Raw genomic sequence first — 15,189 nt, 5'->3', positions numbered from 1 at the left:
AGATCCATGGAAAAAACTACATAGGGATAAGGCACCTGTGAGCATCACGAGCACTGAAGCCGCAACGGATGCGCAAGAGAACTGCATAACGCGAGCCTTCGTCGGTGAGACCCTGCGAGCAGCATGAGGCACCAGTGCTCTGAATAGCGAGCACATCAAATGGAAGCTGCATGCCAGCGACGCCCGATCCCATCTGCACAAAAACAATTTCTTTGTAAAAAAACAAAATAAGAAGGAACTGCAACGCACACCTAATGGACTGCAAGCGTGAGGTGGAGAAAGGGGGCAGGGGGTGGGAGGGGAGTAGGAGTGGGATTTTGTCTTACCAGCGATGGGATCTGGCCGGAGATGCGAGGTGCAGCACCTCCTCGTCCTTCCAGTGCGCCGGTGCCGCTCGCCGTCCTCTGTGCCCCGCGCGTGCCCCCACCCGTGTGTGGTGGAGCACCCTCATCCTCCTCTCTGGCCTGCCATGGGGATGGTGGCCCACGGCAGAGAACCTAGTGGGCAGACAAGGTAGGGGGCAGGAGCCCCCTGGGGGCAAAGGTGCGGTGGCCGGGGCGCTTGCATCTGGCGGCAGTTGGAGGTCCGCTTGATCCAGCCACGTCGGCGCAGAAGGAGGTCAACGGGGCAGGGGAGGGCTCTGGATCCGGCAACCATAGTGTAGAACGAGGTTACCGGCGCAGGGTGCTATGGATCCGACCACCGGAGCGCTGAAGGAGGTCATCAGGCGACGGCAGTGGTTTGGGGAAGCCGGCCTTGGTAGATCAGCCGCCGGCGCTCTCCATGGTGGCGGGCGCGTGGCGCGGTGGGAGGGAGGTAGGATGGCGTCATGGGGGAGGGAGGGGGTGGTGCGGCGTGGAGGAGGGAGGTGTCGCGGCGATGCGGGGGAGGGAGGTGGTGGAAGGAGGTAGTGCGGGGTGGGATCAGAATAATATTCTGATCACAACCTGACCTGCCCCACTAGCAGTACGTTGAACTTCCCTGTGAACTAGGTTGAACTTCCGCCAACATTGCTGAAATGGGGCTTGCAATATACTGTTGGAAAGCTATGGACACCAGTATCATAACCCAAGTTAAATTTTTGACAAAATGTAAGCGGTTTAAGAGCAGTTTTGAAAACCGTTTTCTCTTCGCACAAAAAACGTGAATCATATTTTCGATCGCATTTCTAAACCGTTTATCAGAATGATGCATATAATATGGCGTTGGAAAGCTGCTGCAAAACTGCTCCTTCCATATGTTGAAAGTTTTCTCTAATTCCCTATGGTTAAAGAGTAATTTGAAAAAACATAAAATTTTGTAAACCGAACAGCTGAGTTCGTTTTTTCGATGTCATTTCTAAACGGCTAAGCCAATGGAGGCATATGATATGGCGTTGGAAAGCTTATGAAAATGCGCTACTTTTTCATCTTGAAAGTTTTTTCTAATTTTGAATGGTTTAAGAGTAATTTAGAAAATGGTCCAAGTCCTACCGAGCTCGTATTTTTGAGCTAATTTTTTAACCGTGCGTCCGAATGCAGCAAATGATATGGCGTTGGAAAGCTTGAACAAATGCGAAACTTTTTGATATGTATTGTTTCTCCCAATTCTTTATGGTTTTAAGTCAGTTTCGAAAATGGCGAAAAATGTATTTTCACCGTAATTTCTACAAACTATATCGGAATTGGGCAAATAATATACCGTTGAAAAGCTACGGAAAATGTGAAACTTTTCCATGTTGATGGTTTTCTATGATTCTTTGCCATTTTCAAGTAATTTCGAAAACGGCGGGATCATTCGTTCTGCCTCTATCGCGAAACAGAATCTTCGAAAATGCACCGCGTGAAGAACCTGAACTTCTCGGCGCGTGTACCTGAACCTCACTCTGTTTTTCACGTGATTTTTTTGCTTGTAGGTCTCCATCCACTGCTCGTAACTCTCCATCCACTCACCGGAATTGAGCAAGTGATATACCGGTGGAAAGCTGCTGTAAGCACATAACTTTCCCATGTTGATCGTTTTTTCATACTCGCGATGGTTTTAAAAGTTTTTCATCTGAAATTCATTCAGTGTAGTAGTTGAACTTCAGTGACGTATTTTTGTTTGTAATTTTCTCATCCATTTGTTAGTGGTTACACAAATGATACTCCTTTTGTACAAACCCCTCTCATCATAATTTATTTTAACTTTCTTTGACCGAGGAGTTGCACTTATAACAACAAAACTTTTAGTCTTTGCTTTTTTATTCTTTTTTTAATACAAAATGCACACCGTGTAGTACGTGAACTTCTGGCAGTTATCAATCGAACTTCTCTTGGTTACGTGAATGTGACGCCCCCGATTCAACCGTACACTAATCATGCACGGAAATGTGTATGATCAAGATCAAGGACTCACAGGAAGATATCACAACACAACTCTACAAATAAAATAAGTCATACAAAGCATCATATTACAAGCCAGGGGCCTCGAGGGCTCGAATACAAGAGCTCGATCATAGACGAGTCAGCGGAAGCAACAATATCTGAGTACAGACATAAGTTAAACAAGTTTGCCTTAAGAAGGCTAACACAAACTGGGATACGGATCGAAGAGCGCAGGCCTCCTGCCTGGGATCCTCCTAAACTACTCCCGGTCGCCGTCAGCGGGCTGCACGTAGTAGTAGGCACCTCCCGAATAGTAGTAGTCGTCATCAACGGTGGCCGTCTGGCTCCTGGACTCCAACATCTGGTTGCGACAAACAGAAAGAAAGGAAAGGGGGAAAAGGGGGAGAAAGGCAACCGTGAGTACTCATCCAAAGTACTCGCAAGCAAGGAGCTACACTACATATGTATGCATTGGTATCAACTGGAATAAGGCTATCATATGTGGACGGAACTGCAGAATGCCGGAATAAGAGGGGGATAGCTAGTCCTTTCGAAGACTACGCTTCTGGCAGCCTCCGTCTTGCGGCATGTAGAAGAGAGTAAACTGAAGTCCTCCAGGTATCATCACATAGCATAAATCCTAACCGATGATCCTCCCCTCGTCGCCCTGTGAGAGAGCGATCACCGGTTGTATCTGGCACTTGGAAGGGTGTGTTTTATTAAGTATCCAGTTCTAGTTGTCATAAGGTCTAGGTACAACTCCAAGTCGTCCTGTTACCGAAGATCACGGCTATTCGAATAGATTAACTTCCCTGCAGGGGTGCACCACATAACCCAACACGCTCGATCCCATTTGGCCGGACACACTTTCCTGGGTCATGCCCGGCCTCAGAAGATCGCAGCCCTACCTAGGCACAACAGAGAGGTCAGCACGCCGATCTAAATCCTATGGCGCAGGGGTCTGGGCCCATCGCCCATTGCACACCTGCACGTTGCGTACGCGGCCGGAAGCAGAACTAGCCCCCTTAATACAAGAGCAGGCTTACGGTCCAATCCGGCGCGCGCCACTCAGTCGCTGACATCACGAAGGCTTCGGCTGATACCACGACGTCGAGTGCCCATAACTGTCCCCGCGTAGATGGTTAGTGCGTATAGGCCAGTAGCCATACTCAGATCAAATACCAAGATCTCGTTAACGTGTTATTCTGAAATAACCACGGACGCCGACCAGGGCCAAGCCCACCTCTCTCCATGGTGGTCTCAACCTGCCCTGTCGCTCCGCCACAAAGTAACAGTCGGGGGCCGTCGGGAACCCAGGCCCACCTCTACCGGGATGGAGCCACCTGCCCCTTCAGCCCCCGTCTCTGAACAGTATCACAGGTAATGTAACTGTGTAAAGTATATTGTAAATGCCCGTGATCACCTCCCAAAGTGATCACGGCCCAGTAGTATAGCATGGCAGACGGACAAGAGTGTAGGGCCACTGATGGAACACTAGCAGTAGGATAGCAGGTAATGGTAACAACAGTAGTAGCAAGGACAGGCTATGCATCAGAATAGGATTAACGGAAAGCAGTAACATGCTACACTACTCTAATGCAAGCAGTATAGAGAAGAGTAGGCGATATCTGGTGATCAAAAGGGGGGGCTTGCCTGGTTGCTCTGGCAAGAGAGAGGGGTCGTCAACACCGTAGTCGTACTGGGTAGCAGCAGCGTCGGTCTCGATGTCTAGCGAGAGAAGAGGGGGAAGAAACAATAAATATAATGCAAACAAATGGATGACGATGCATGACATGACAAAGCGTGATGCTAGGTGTACCCTAACACGGTACGAGGTGGTACCGGTGAAGGGGGGAAACATCTGGGAAAGTATTCTCGATGTTTCGCATTTTCGGACAGATGGGTCGGAGGGGGAAAGTTGCGTGTTTGCTATGCTAGGGATGCGTGACGGACGAACGGGCTGCGCAACCGGATTCGTCTCGTCGTTCTGAGCAACTTTCATGTACAAAGTTTTTCCATCCGAGCTACGGTTCATTTTATATTAATTTTAGAAGATTGAAATTGTTTTTAGGATTTATTTAATTATTTAAATCAACATTATCCAGAATAGTAAATGATGACGTCAGCATGACATCATGCTGACGTCAGCAGTCAATTGTGCGGTTGACTGGGTCAACTGCGGTTGGGGCCCACATGTCATTGGCTATTTAGTTAATGGTTAGGTTAATCTAATCAGGTTTAATTAGTTTAAGTAGTTATTAGGGTAATCAAACTTAATTAGATTAATTAAACATGATTAATTGACTTAATTAACTTATTAATTAATTACTAATTTTATTTATTTTAACACATTTTTTATATACATTCTGGGTTGGGCCCCGGCTGTCAATGGGCCAAAGGCCATAACGGGTTCGGGCGTTGCGGCCGAACAAGCGCCACGGGCGCTAGGACCCGGTTGGGCGAGGGAGGACGCTCGAGGGAGCGAGCAGGGGCGACGCGCCCGAGCGCGCATGGCGGCGTGCCGGGCGGGGCGAGGCGGACCATGTGAGGCCATGGTGAGGCGCCAGGGCGCGGTTGCGGGCGCACCCGTGCGGGGTCAAGCCCGTGCACATGCGGCGCGGGTGCGGGATGATGCGTGCAGCGGCAAGGCGACGGGCGAGCCGGCGCGGTGGTGCTCGTGCTCGTGCGGGGAGAGGGAGCCGGCGCAGGACGAGGAGATGCGACGCGACGGGCGTGCAGCGCGTGAAGTGAGCACGGTGAGAGCGAGGCTCGGATGGGCATGGCGGTGGATCTGCCAGGGAGGAAGAGGGGAAGGGAAGGGGGCTCACAAGGCCCTGTAGTTGAGCGAGGCGTGCTCGATGAGGAGGACGAGGAGGCGACGACGACGGTGGGCGGCTCCAGCGAAGCAATGGCGGGACGAGGCGGCGATGGTGTACGGCGGCGGCGTCCGGCGAGGAGGGGGACGAGGACGAGCGACGGAGACGGACGGGAAGGCAGCACCGACGACGGCGGGTGGCTGGCCGGCCCCGGCGGGGGTTCCGGGCGGCGGCGACGGCGAATGCCCCCGATCCCAATCTGGATCGAGGAGGGGCGGAAGGGGAGTGAAATGAGTGGGGGGGAAGTGGGGCGACGGCTAGGGTATCGGTCATGTGGGGGGTTAAGGGAGTGTGTGGGGGGGCCGGCTGGGCCGTGGGGTGGGCCGGCCCATTCGGGCGGCTGAGGCCAGCTGGGCCACTTGGCCCAATGAGAGGGGGGGTTGCTTTGCCTTTTTTTGTCTGTTTTGTTTTTATCTATTTGCATTTCTGCTTTTAAACCTTTTAAATTATTTAGACATTTTATAAAAATGTGTTTGCTGCACCATAATTACCTTTGTAATATTTGGCAACCACCGAACATTTTTGTTTCAATTTTTGAAAACTTTTATTGCCGACATTAATTTTAATTTTAAATTTGAATTTGACGCGGTTTGAACTAACGGACGTTTAGCAACAGTAATCGGGATGACATGGCATGATTAGCGTGGGATTACTGTAGCAAGATTATCCGGGCGTTACAGTGAAAATATCTGAGTTTTTTTATAAATATTTATCTGAATTTCTTAATCCTTTTTTATAAAATTTTGAAGCACTCTATTTTTAAAAGTTGAACTTCTTGTTTTTTATTTTTGAACTTCTTGTTTCCAATCTTTAATAACGAGGAAAATCTGAGTTTTTTATAATCATCGAACTTCTCCATCTTTTTAATATGGACTTCCTGATTTTATTTCTTTAATCTTTTTATGAAATTTTGAACCACTTTGTTTTTAAACATTGAACTTCTTGTTGTTTTATTTTTGAACTTGTTTTTTTCATTCTTTAATAACGAGAAAAATCTAAGTTTTCTATAATCATCGCACTTCCCGTTGTTTTCACTTGAACTTCTACCATGTATTTTTGTTCGTAATTTCCCACCCGTTCATCGGAGTTGCACAACTGATATATAGTGCCGATTGCCTCTCTCACAAGAAGTTTTTGAACATCCCCGTGCTGAGCACCTGAACTTCTAGCAGCGAAATTTTTATACTTTAACTTTTTATTCTATTTTCTCATATGAAAACACACACCATGCAGCACGTGAACTTCTGGCCGTTTTCAATTTGAACTTCTGTGTAAAAAAGTTCTCCGTAACTCCCAAAGCACTCGTCGAATTTGAGCAAATGATAGCATTGGAAAGGATTTTTTTAACAAATCATGACTAGTTAAGAGCATATTTTGAACATGCTAAGACTTGTTTTGAACATGCTAAGACTTGTTTTGAGCATATTTTAGTAAAGAAAAAAATCTAAGATGTTTTAAATGTCAAACTACTTTATTAATTGAATTTGAACTTCTCAACATTTTTATTTTGAACTTCCGTGTATTTATTTTATAAATGTGGAAAATAAAACGGATGTGTTTGTCCCTATAAGGAATTTCACGAGTTTATTTTTATTCTTTAGTAACGAAAAAATATGAGTTTTTTTTATTTACACCGAACTTCATCGTTTTTAAAATTTGGACTTCTTGTTTTTTTAGTAATGGGAATAAACCTAGTTTTTGTAAAATTGAAATGCTTTATTATTTTAATTTGAACTTCAGGAGTTTTTTATTTAGAAACGGTGAAAATCCTTTTATACTTTACTTTTTCAAATTGAACTTCATACTTACTTCTTCGCGAAATGAGAAGAATCTGATTTTTTTTGTATACATCATACCCTTCGTTTCTTTAAAGTGAACGTCTTGGCTTTATTATTTGGTAACAGGGATTTTTTTTGTAAATAAACATAGAACCACTTCATTTTATAAATTTGAACTTCTAGGTTTTTCATAGAAACGGAGAAAATATTTCAAAAAAAATATTTTTGAATTTCTTTTGTTATTTTTAATTTGACCTTCTCAGAGTTAATTGCTTTGTTTTTTTGAATGACTTTGTTATTTTAGTTTGAACTTTTTGGTTATCATGTTTTAATAATGGGAAAATCCATGGAATTTTTTTAGTACAACAATAACATTTTCTTTGGACTCTCTATTTTATGAAATTTGAACTTCTCAAGTTAACACTGTTATAGTTGAAGCATTGTTTTTCTTCATGGTATATAACCATCGAACTTCTGTGTTATCTTAATTTAAACTTCTTGGGTTTTATTTTTTAGGAACTAAAGAAATCCAAGCTTTCTTATAGGAACTAAATTGTGGCCTTGCAAAATGCTTTTGGGAATGGTTAACCTTTTGTGAAGAAGAACAGAGACATAAAGAGCACGACACGCACACGAACACACAAAGCACCCACATAGTGAGTGGGGACACACACGAGACACAAGACCTAGCACGGACGCAGCAACACATGACACTATTTTTTATTTTCGAACTTCTGAATATCCTTTTACAAGCTTGAGCCATCAGGTTCCAGCGGCCCAAAAAATACAATTATCTGAACTCTGAAGAATAATATGACAACTCGTAGTGAACTTCTGCCAGTCAACCATGCATATTTTTGCGGCCATAATGGATATGCATAGCATTTCAAAACAAATATAGATGATATGATGCTCTGTAGGTATTTAAAAGCACACTTTGTGTCTACTACTAGCAAAGTTCCCCAAAGATCATTTTTCTTGAGCAGAATAGCACAAAAGCCACCAATGTCGAATGTATGACAAACCTGTCCAAGAATTATCAAACGAAGTTGATTAGTCTCAAAAGGAAGCAGACTAGGTGAGTTACTTGTCCAGAAACAAATAATAATTGAGAAAGATAAGCCGATCAAGTTCGTACCTGTAGAGTAAAGGAGCTACATTTGTGTGATTTACTCTCTGGTTCAGAGGTAACACAATATATGTGAATGAATTGCCGTACTTTTTCAGACTGAACCCAACGCTTTTGCTTTCTCAATGGAACGCATATGCTACAAACAAAGTGTATTCCACTATAAGTTAACTGTAGTCAACGTCGAAACAGCCACAATTCACCTCATAGCAACAACACAGAAACACTTCAGAAATTATAGCAAAATTTGTAGCCAAATTGAGCACCCGCACCGCATTGCTGCTTGGGGGATATAGATATGTGATCACCAGTTTCACAGGTTCAGAATCACTTTATACAAGATAAAATTTGTGAAGTCACTTCACAAGAGGCATTGAATGGAGAGACCTACAGGGCCTCTACAGGCATTGAATGTTTCGACCGCATCGGCGGCTGCACGAAGGCCACCACCATGCCCACTATCGCGGCCACTGCCAATAAGAAAGATGGCTGTTGGATCTTCAGCTAGTCAACAACCTGAACTCCAGTTCTCATCCAAACACCACGTTCAGACTTTTCACAAAGTAAACAATGTTAGTTCACCTAGGCGATTCCAGCAAACATAAAAACCTTCTCCGAAAACTTTCTTACTCTCAGATTTTCAATTCTCTCGCTTCCAGTTTTACTTGAACGGTCATGAGAATTTTACTCGACCTGCCACGAATGCTCTATAGCCAGTTCATGGTGAACAACAGTTAGTAGGACTAACCTGTCGACAGGCTCGTCGAAGTTGTGCTCGGGGATGGAGGAGGGAACGAGAACAAGGAGGTTGTTGTCGACGTGCCGCACTCAAGGACGCGTGAGCATCCGTCGGATTCGGTGGGTCGCGGCTGTTCGAAGGCAGCTGGAGACGAATGTGCTCGAGGAAGAAGGAGCTTGCCGGAGCAGCACCGCCTCCCGGTGTGAGCATCCATCGGACCCGCTGGGTCGCATCTATTGGGGGTGGCAGGAGACGGCCGTGCTCGCTGGATGGGCTGAACTGCCCAAGCCCCGGGGGTCAACTGCATCCAGCTCGCCGTGCGGGAGGGGTCGCTGGAGAAGGGAGCGGTGGTGGCGCTCCGAACTTCTAGCTCGCCGTGCGGGAGGGATCTGCCAGGAGGGGGCGGATCCGCGACGCGGCGGAGGGGGCCGATCCGCGGCGCGGCCGAGGAGGTGGGCCGATGGGGCGCCGGAAGGAAGCGAGGGCGGCGCCGCAGCGCACAAGGCTGGTGGACGCTAGGGGATTGGGGCGGCGGCGGGGGTTGGTGGAGGTCGGGAGGTGGGGGACGCCGGGGTGTTTCTCCTTGTTTAGTTTGTTGACGCTGTGTTATTCGAGTTCGGAAACATCTAATCGGTCTATAAGGGCGCGCCGTGATCCAAATAACTATTCGGTATATATAGGAGGAAGAAATAGGTCGGTGGAGCTGTGAGGTGCCTACGAGGGTGGGGGCGCGCCCAGGGGGACAAGCACGCCTCCCTGCCTCGTGGCTCCCTCATTTCTTTCTTAACATCCACTCCAAGTCACCTGGATCACATTTGTTCTAAAAATAACTCTCCCTAAAGTTTTATTCCGTTTGGATTCCGTTTGATATTCCTTTTCTACGAAACACTGGAATAGGCAAAAAAAACAGCAGTTTGCACTGGGCCTTGGGTTAGTAGGTTAGTCCCAAACATAATATAAAAGTGTATAAATAAGCCCATTAACATCCAAAACAGATAATATAATAGCATGGAACAACCAAAAAATATAGATACGTTGGAGACGTATCAGGTATCTAGGAGTAAGGCGGTAGGATAGATCTTGTAGTATACGTCATGTCTTCAGTGGAGGTAGTGTTGATCACGCCTCCGGCATACGGCTTCCGGAGTCCATCTTGAGCACGAGAGAGGGCCCATCGGCCCACCCCGAGTGACATGGACCGACTAGGTTAGTACCCTATTATCCACGACAACGGTAGTAGCCCCTGAATTGGTCTTCCACGCCGAGGATGACCTTCCTGAGAATAACAACCTCGGATCTGAAGTCCTTGGGTCGACAGACGAATTCCACCTTATAATCTGGGACCACTCCTTTAAAGGAGTCATGCCAGCCGAGGCTCAACCGAACTTGTACCCTTTGCCCGAAGAGATCGGATAACATAGCCTCGAAGGCCAGCCATCTCGGTGTGAACAGTTCCACTTAGCCTGACAACTTTATCAAAACGGCTCACCCTGCAATAAGTCAAGCAGTTACTGCTTCACTCAAATCATGGCCCGAGGCCAGCTTTTTACTGGCATGTCCCATCGAGTTGGAGATCGTGCCTGTTTTCTCAAGGATATCATCAAGATTTTGATTCTCCCCATATGCTTAATATCATATTTGGTGGGAGTGGCGTGTTTATCAGTGCAGTAAGGGGAACTCTTGGCCTGTCATCGGCCTATAAGAGAAAAAGGGAAGACATCACAACCTACTACGCTCCCATTGTCCCCATCTACTACTTCGTCTTGCTCTAGCGCCCAGATTCGATCCGATAAGCTTTTCCTTTAGTGAGTCCATCCTCCCCCACTAGCCACGACCGATACGCTCAAGGGGCACTGGGGTGGTTCATCGTGATGGATGGCACCATCCTAGAGCTACCCAGCATGGGGTATCTGTCCGCTGATATCGCCACCCGCGCTCTAGCCGCAGGCTAGCAAGTGCCCGCCCCCAATGTTGGGGAGCAGGTAGTCTTCGTCCCCCACCTCATCTGAGGGATAGGGTTCCCAGTGCACCCTTTTGTGTGCGGGGTAATGTTCTATTACGGGCTATCTTTCCACCATATGGCCCCAAACTCTATTCTCCACCTCACCTCTTTCATCACAGTCTGGGAGGCCTTCCTTCGCTGCACTTCGGCCCATGGCTGAAGAACTTCGAGATCAAGCCAATGTCCAGCGGCTCTGACCTTGTGGAGTGTGGAGGGGCCATGATCAACAAGAACCAGGGGCTGAATGGTTCAGGGGCACCTTCATCAAAATGGTGAAGGAGTGGCAGCAAGAGTGGTTCTACATCACCGAACCGCTCTGTGACGCCCGGATAATTAAGCTGCAGTGAACCTCCGCTAATGATGCCACGTCACCTCAGTTACTGCTGCCAATCCCTCGTTAGTTCAAAAACCGGTTCAAAATTCAAATCCCAAATATGGCATACAATAAAAGTTTTCAAACATTGATACAAAAATGTTCGGGGTGAACCAAAAATAGCATAGATAATTGTGGTGGAGAAACCAAACCTTGATAAAATGTTTAAGGGCTCTAAAATGATTAAAACAGTAGTGAAAACAATTAAACAAATGCCTATTGAATTTTATAAAAATATTAAAACTATTTTATTATGGGTTAAGATTTAATCTAACAGTAGATTGTTTATAAATACAAATTTAGGTACTAGTTATAATTTTTATAAATCTAAAAATAAAAGAAACTAGAAATAAAACAGTACGAGAAAATAAATAAAAGAAAAGATAAAACAGAAAAGAGAAAAACTAAACTAACAAAAAAAAAGAGAAAGCCCCCCCCCCCCCGCTGGGCCAAGTGGCCCAGCTGGCCTCAGCCGCCCGAACGGGCCGCCCCCCCGGCCCAGCCGGCCCCACCACACACCCCCATAACCCCCCACCCTGGTCAACCGAAACCCTATCCACCCCCACTCACCCCCACGTCGCCCCACTCCCCCCTCCCGATCCGATCTGGATCGGGATCGATCCCCGTCAACCTCACCTGAGACGCCCGCGCCCCCGACGTCGGCGCCCGTCCCCGGCGCTGCCCCGCCCCGTCACCGGAACCCCTTTGCGCCCATCCTCTCCCTCGCGCGGCGCCCGCCGGAAGCCGCGGCCTCGACCCATCGCCGCCCGGAGCTCGACGCGCCTCCGCCTCCCCGCTGGAACTGCCTCGACTCTGTCGCGCACGTCGTCCCCGTCCTCCCCAACGACTCCCGCTGCCCCATCCCTGCTCCTCGATGTGAGCATGCCCCCCTCCCTCTCCTTGCGCCCGCCGCGCTCACCGCGACCCGGGGCCATCCCGGCCGCGCCTGCACCTCCCAACCGCTGCGTGTCGCCCACCTGCGCTGCTGCCGCCGTTCGTCGGCCGCGCCCAGCGCATGGCCTCGCTCCCCGGTCCCTGCAGCCACCCTCGTCGTCCTCGCCTTGCCGCTCCAGCCCCGGGCCGCCGATGCCTGCTGCCGACGCCCGCCGACTTGACTCGCCCGCCGCTCGCCTCCTGCGCCAGTGCCCACGGCCTGCTGCTTGCTCCGGTCCGCCTGACCTTGCCGGCGGCGACCCGCATCCGCCCCGCGGCCACCCTGCCGGCCACCGCGCCATCGCCCTGGCCGGTGCCCCGCCGTAGCCCCGGTTGCCTCGCTCCGCGGCGCCCGTGCCCAACGCCCGCTATGCCCCCTGAGTCTATGACATGGGGGGCCCACGCCCCAGGACGTTACAAAATAATAATAATAAATATATAAAAAACTAATTAATTAATTAATTTACTCAATTAATCCTGTTAATTAACTTAATTAAGTCTGTTAAATTAACCTAATCACTTATTAAACTAACTAATCGTGTTTAGTTAAACTCTATCAATGACAAAGGGCCCCACATACACTATTCACTTTGGACTAGTCAAAATGTTGACTGGGTCAACCCAGCCCCTGGCCCCACATGTCATATGTATATACACATTGCTGGGTACACTCATGTGTACCCATAGCAGTTTGTCTTTTGATTATTTCGAATTACATTAAATCCAGAAATTCCAGAATTTGTTTAAACCTTTTTAAAAATCATATAAAATAAACCGTAACTCAGATGAAAATACTTTCTACATGAAAGTTGCTCAGAACGACGAGACGAGCCCGGTTACGCAGCCCGTTCGTCCGCCACGCATCCCTAACCTATCGAACTCGCAACTTTCCCCCTCTGGTTCACCGGTCCGAAAACGCGAAACACCGGGGATACTTTCCCGGATGTCATCCCCCTTCACCGGTATCACCTACTACCACGTTAGGGCACCTCTAACGCCGTTACTTGTCATGTCATGCATCACTATGCATATGCTTGCATTATATTTATTGTTTCTTCCCCCTCTTCTCTCGCTAGACACCGAGACCGACACCGCTGCTACCCAGTTCGACTACGGTGTTGACGACCACTCTCTCTTGCCAGAGCAACCAGGCAAGCCCCCCCTTTGATCACCAGATATCGCCTACTCTTCTCTATATTGCTTGCATTAGAGTAGCGTAGCATGTTACTGCTTCCCGTTAATCCTATACTGATGCATAGCCTGTCCTTGCTACTACTGTTGTTACCTTTACCTGCAATCCTATTGCTTAGTATAGGATGCTATTTATCATCAGTGGCCCTACATCCTTGTCCGTCTGCCATGCTATACTATCGGGCCGTGATCACTCGGGATTTGATCACGGGTATATACTATATACTTTATACATGATACATGTGGTGACTAAAGACGGGTCGGCTTGAGGAGCACCCGCGAGTGGAGTTTTGAGGCGGAGCGGCAGGGCAGGTTCCGACCACCTAGGAGAGAGGTGGGCCTGGCCCTGGTCGGCGTTCGCGGATACTTAACACGCTTAACGAGATCTGGGTATTTGATCTGAGTCTGGCCATTTGGTCTATACGCACTAACCATCTACGCGGGAGTAGTTATGGGTATCCCGGCGTCGTGGTATCAGCCGAAGCCTTCGTGACGTCAGCGACTGAGTGGCGTGCGCCGGATTGGACTGGAAGGCCACTAGGCTAGGTCTGCTTTCGGCCGCGTTCGCAATGTGCAGGTGTGCTAAGGGCGATGGGCCCAGACCCCTAGGCGCTTAGGTTTAGACCGACGTGCCGACCTCTCTGTTGGTCTAGGTGGGGCTGCGACGTGTTGATCTTCCGAGGCCGGGCATGACCCAGGAAAGTGTGTCCGGCCAAATGGGATCGAGCGTGTTGGGGTATGTGGTGCACCCCTGCAGGGAAGTTAATCTATTCGAGTAGCCGTGATCTTCGGTAACAGGACGATTTGGAGTTGTACCTTGACCTTATGACAACTAGAACCGGATACTTAATAAAACACACCCTTCCAAGTGCCAGATACAACCGGTGGTCGCTCTCTCACAGGGCGACGAGGGGAGGAACATCGTTTAGGATTATGCTATACGATGCTACTTGGAGGTCTTCAGTCTACTCTCTTCTACATGCTGCAAGACGGAGGCTGCCAGAAACGCAGTCTTCGAAAGGACTAGCTATCCCCCCTTATTCCGGCTTTCTGCAGTTCAGTCCACATATGATACCCTTATTCCATTTGATACCAATGCATACATATGTAGTATAGTTCCTTGCTTGCGAGTACTTTGGATGAGTACTCACGGTTGCTTTCTCCCTCTTTTCCCCCTATCCCTTCTACCTGGTTGACGCAACCAGATGTTGGAGCCCAGGAGCCAGACGCCACCGTCGACGACGACCCCTACTACACCGGAGGTGCCTACTACTACGTGATGCCCGCTGACGACGACCAGGAGTAGTTAGGAGGATCCCAGGCAGGAGGCCTGCGCCTCTTTCGATCTGTATCCCAGTTTGTGCTAGCCTTCTTAAGGCAAACTTGTTTAACTTATGTCTGTACTCAGATATTGTTGCTTCCGCTGACTCGTCTATGATCGAGCTCTTGTATTCGAGCCCTCGAGGCCCCTGGCTTGTAATATGATGCTTGTATGACTTATTTTAATTGTAGAGTTGTGTTGTGATATCTTCCCGTGAGTCCTTGATCTTGATCGTACACATTTGCGTGCATGATTAGTGTACGGTCAAATCGGGGGCGTCACACGCTCGCCCCTAGAGAGGCCGAGGTCCCTGCCTTTCCGGCTAGGCCTCCGAAGAAGCTCAGGTCTTGGAAGGATAAGGGTGTCGCCTGGGGGAACCCAGCCAAGATGGAAGCCATGATAAAGAGGATCAAGTGGTGGTCCACTACAAAGAATCTCGAGCTGTCTGACATTATCAACGTCATGCTCAACTGTCGCATGCTTCTGCTCCAGCTTCGGGCTA

General features: G+C 48.3%; 1 long non-coding RNA gene across 2 annotated transcripts; it reads right to left on the bottom strand.

Annotated features, from left to right (window-relative positions):
• Positions 1 to 7,693: 7,693 nt before the first annotated feature.
• On the bottom strand, positions 7,694 to 9,572 carry LOC125543896. 2 transcript variants are annotated; one of them, XR_007299010.1, is made up of 3 exons: positions 8,877 to 9,518; positions 8,138 to 8,680; positions 7,694 to 8,024 (listed from the first exon to the last, which is right to left on the bottom strand). It is a non-coding gene; the product is annotated as an uncharacterized LOC125543896 (long non-coding RNA). The 2 variants fall into 2 exon arrangements; XR_007299009.1 differs by having other exon boundaries at positions 8,138 to 9,572.
• Between the last annotated feature and the right edge of the window lie 5,617 nt (positions 9,573 to 15,189).

This window comes from Triticum urartu, chromosome 3, assembly GCF_003073215.2.
Source record: "Triticum urartu cultivar G1812 chromosome 3, Tu2.1, whole genome shotgun sequence".
Classification (NCBI taxonomy): Eukaryota; Viridiplantae; Streptophyta; class Magnoliopsida; order Poales; family Poaceae; genus Triticum; species Triticum urartu.
This window is presented reverse-complemented; position numbering and strand designations above follow the sequence as displayed.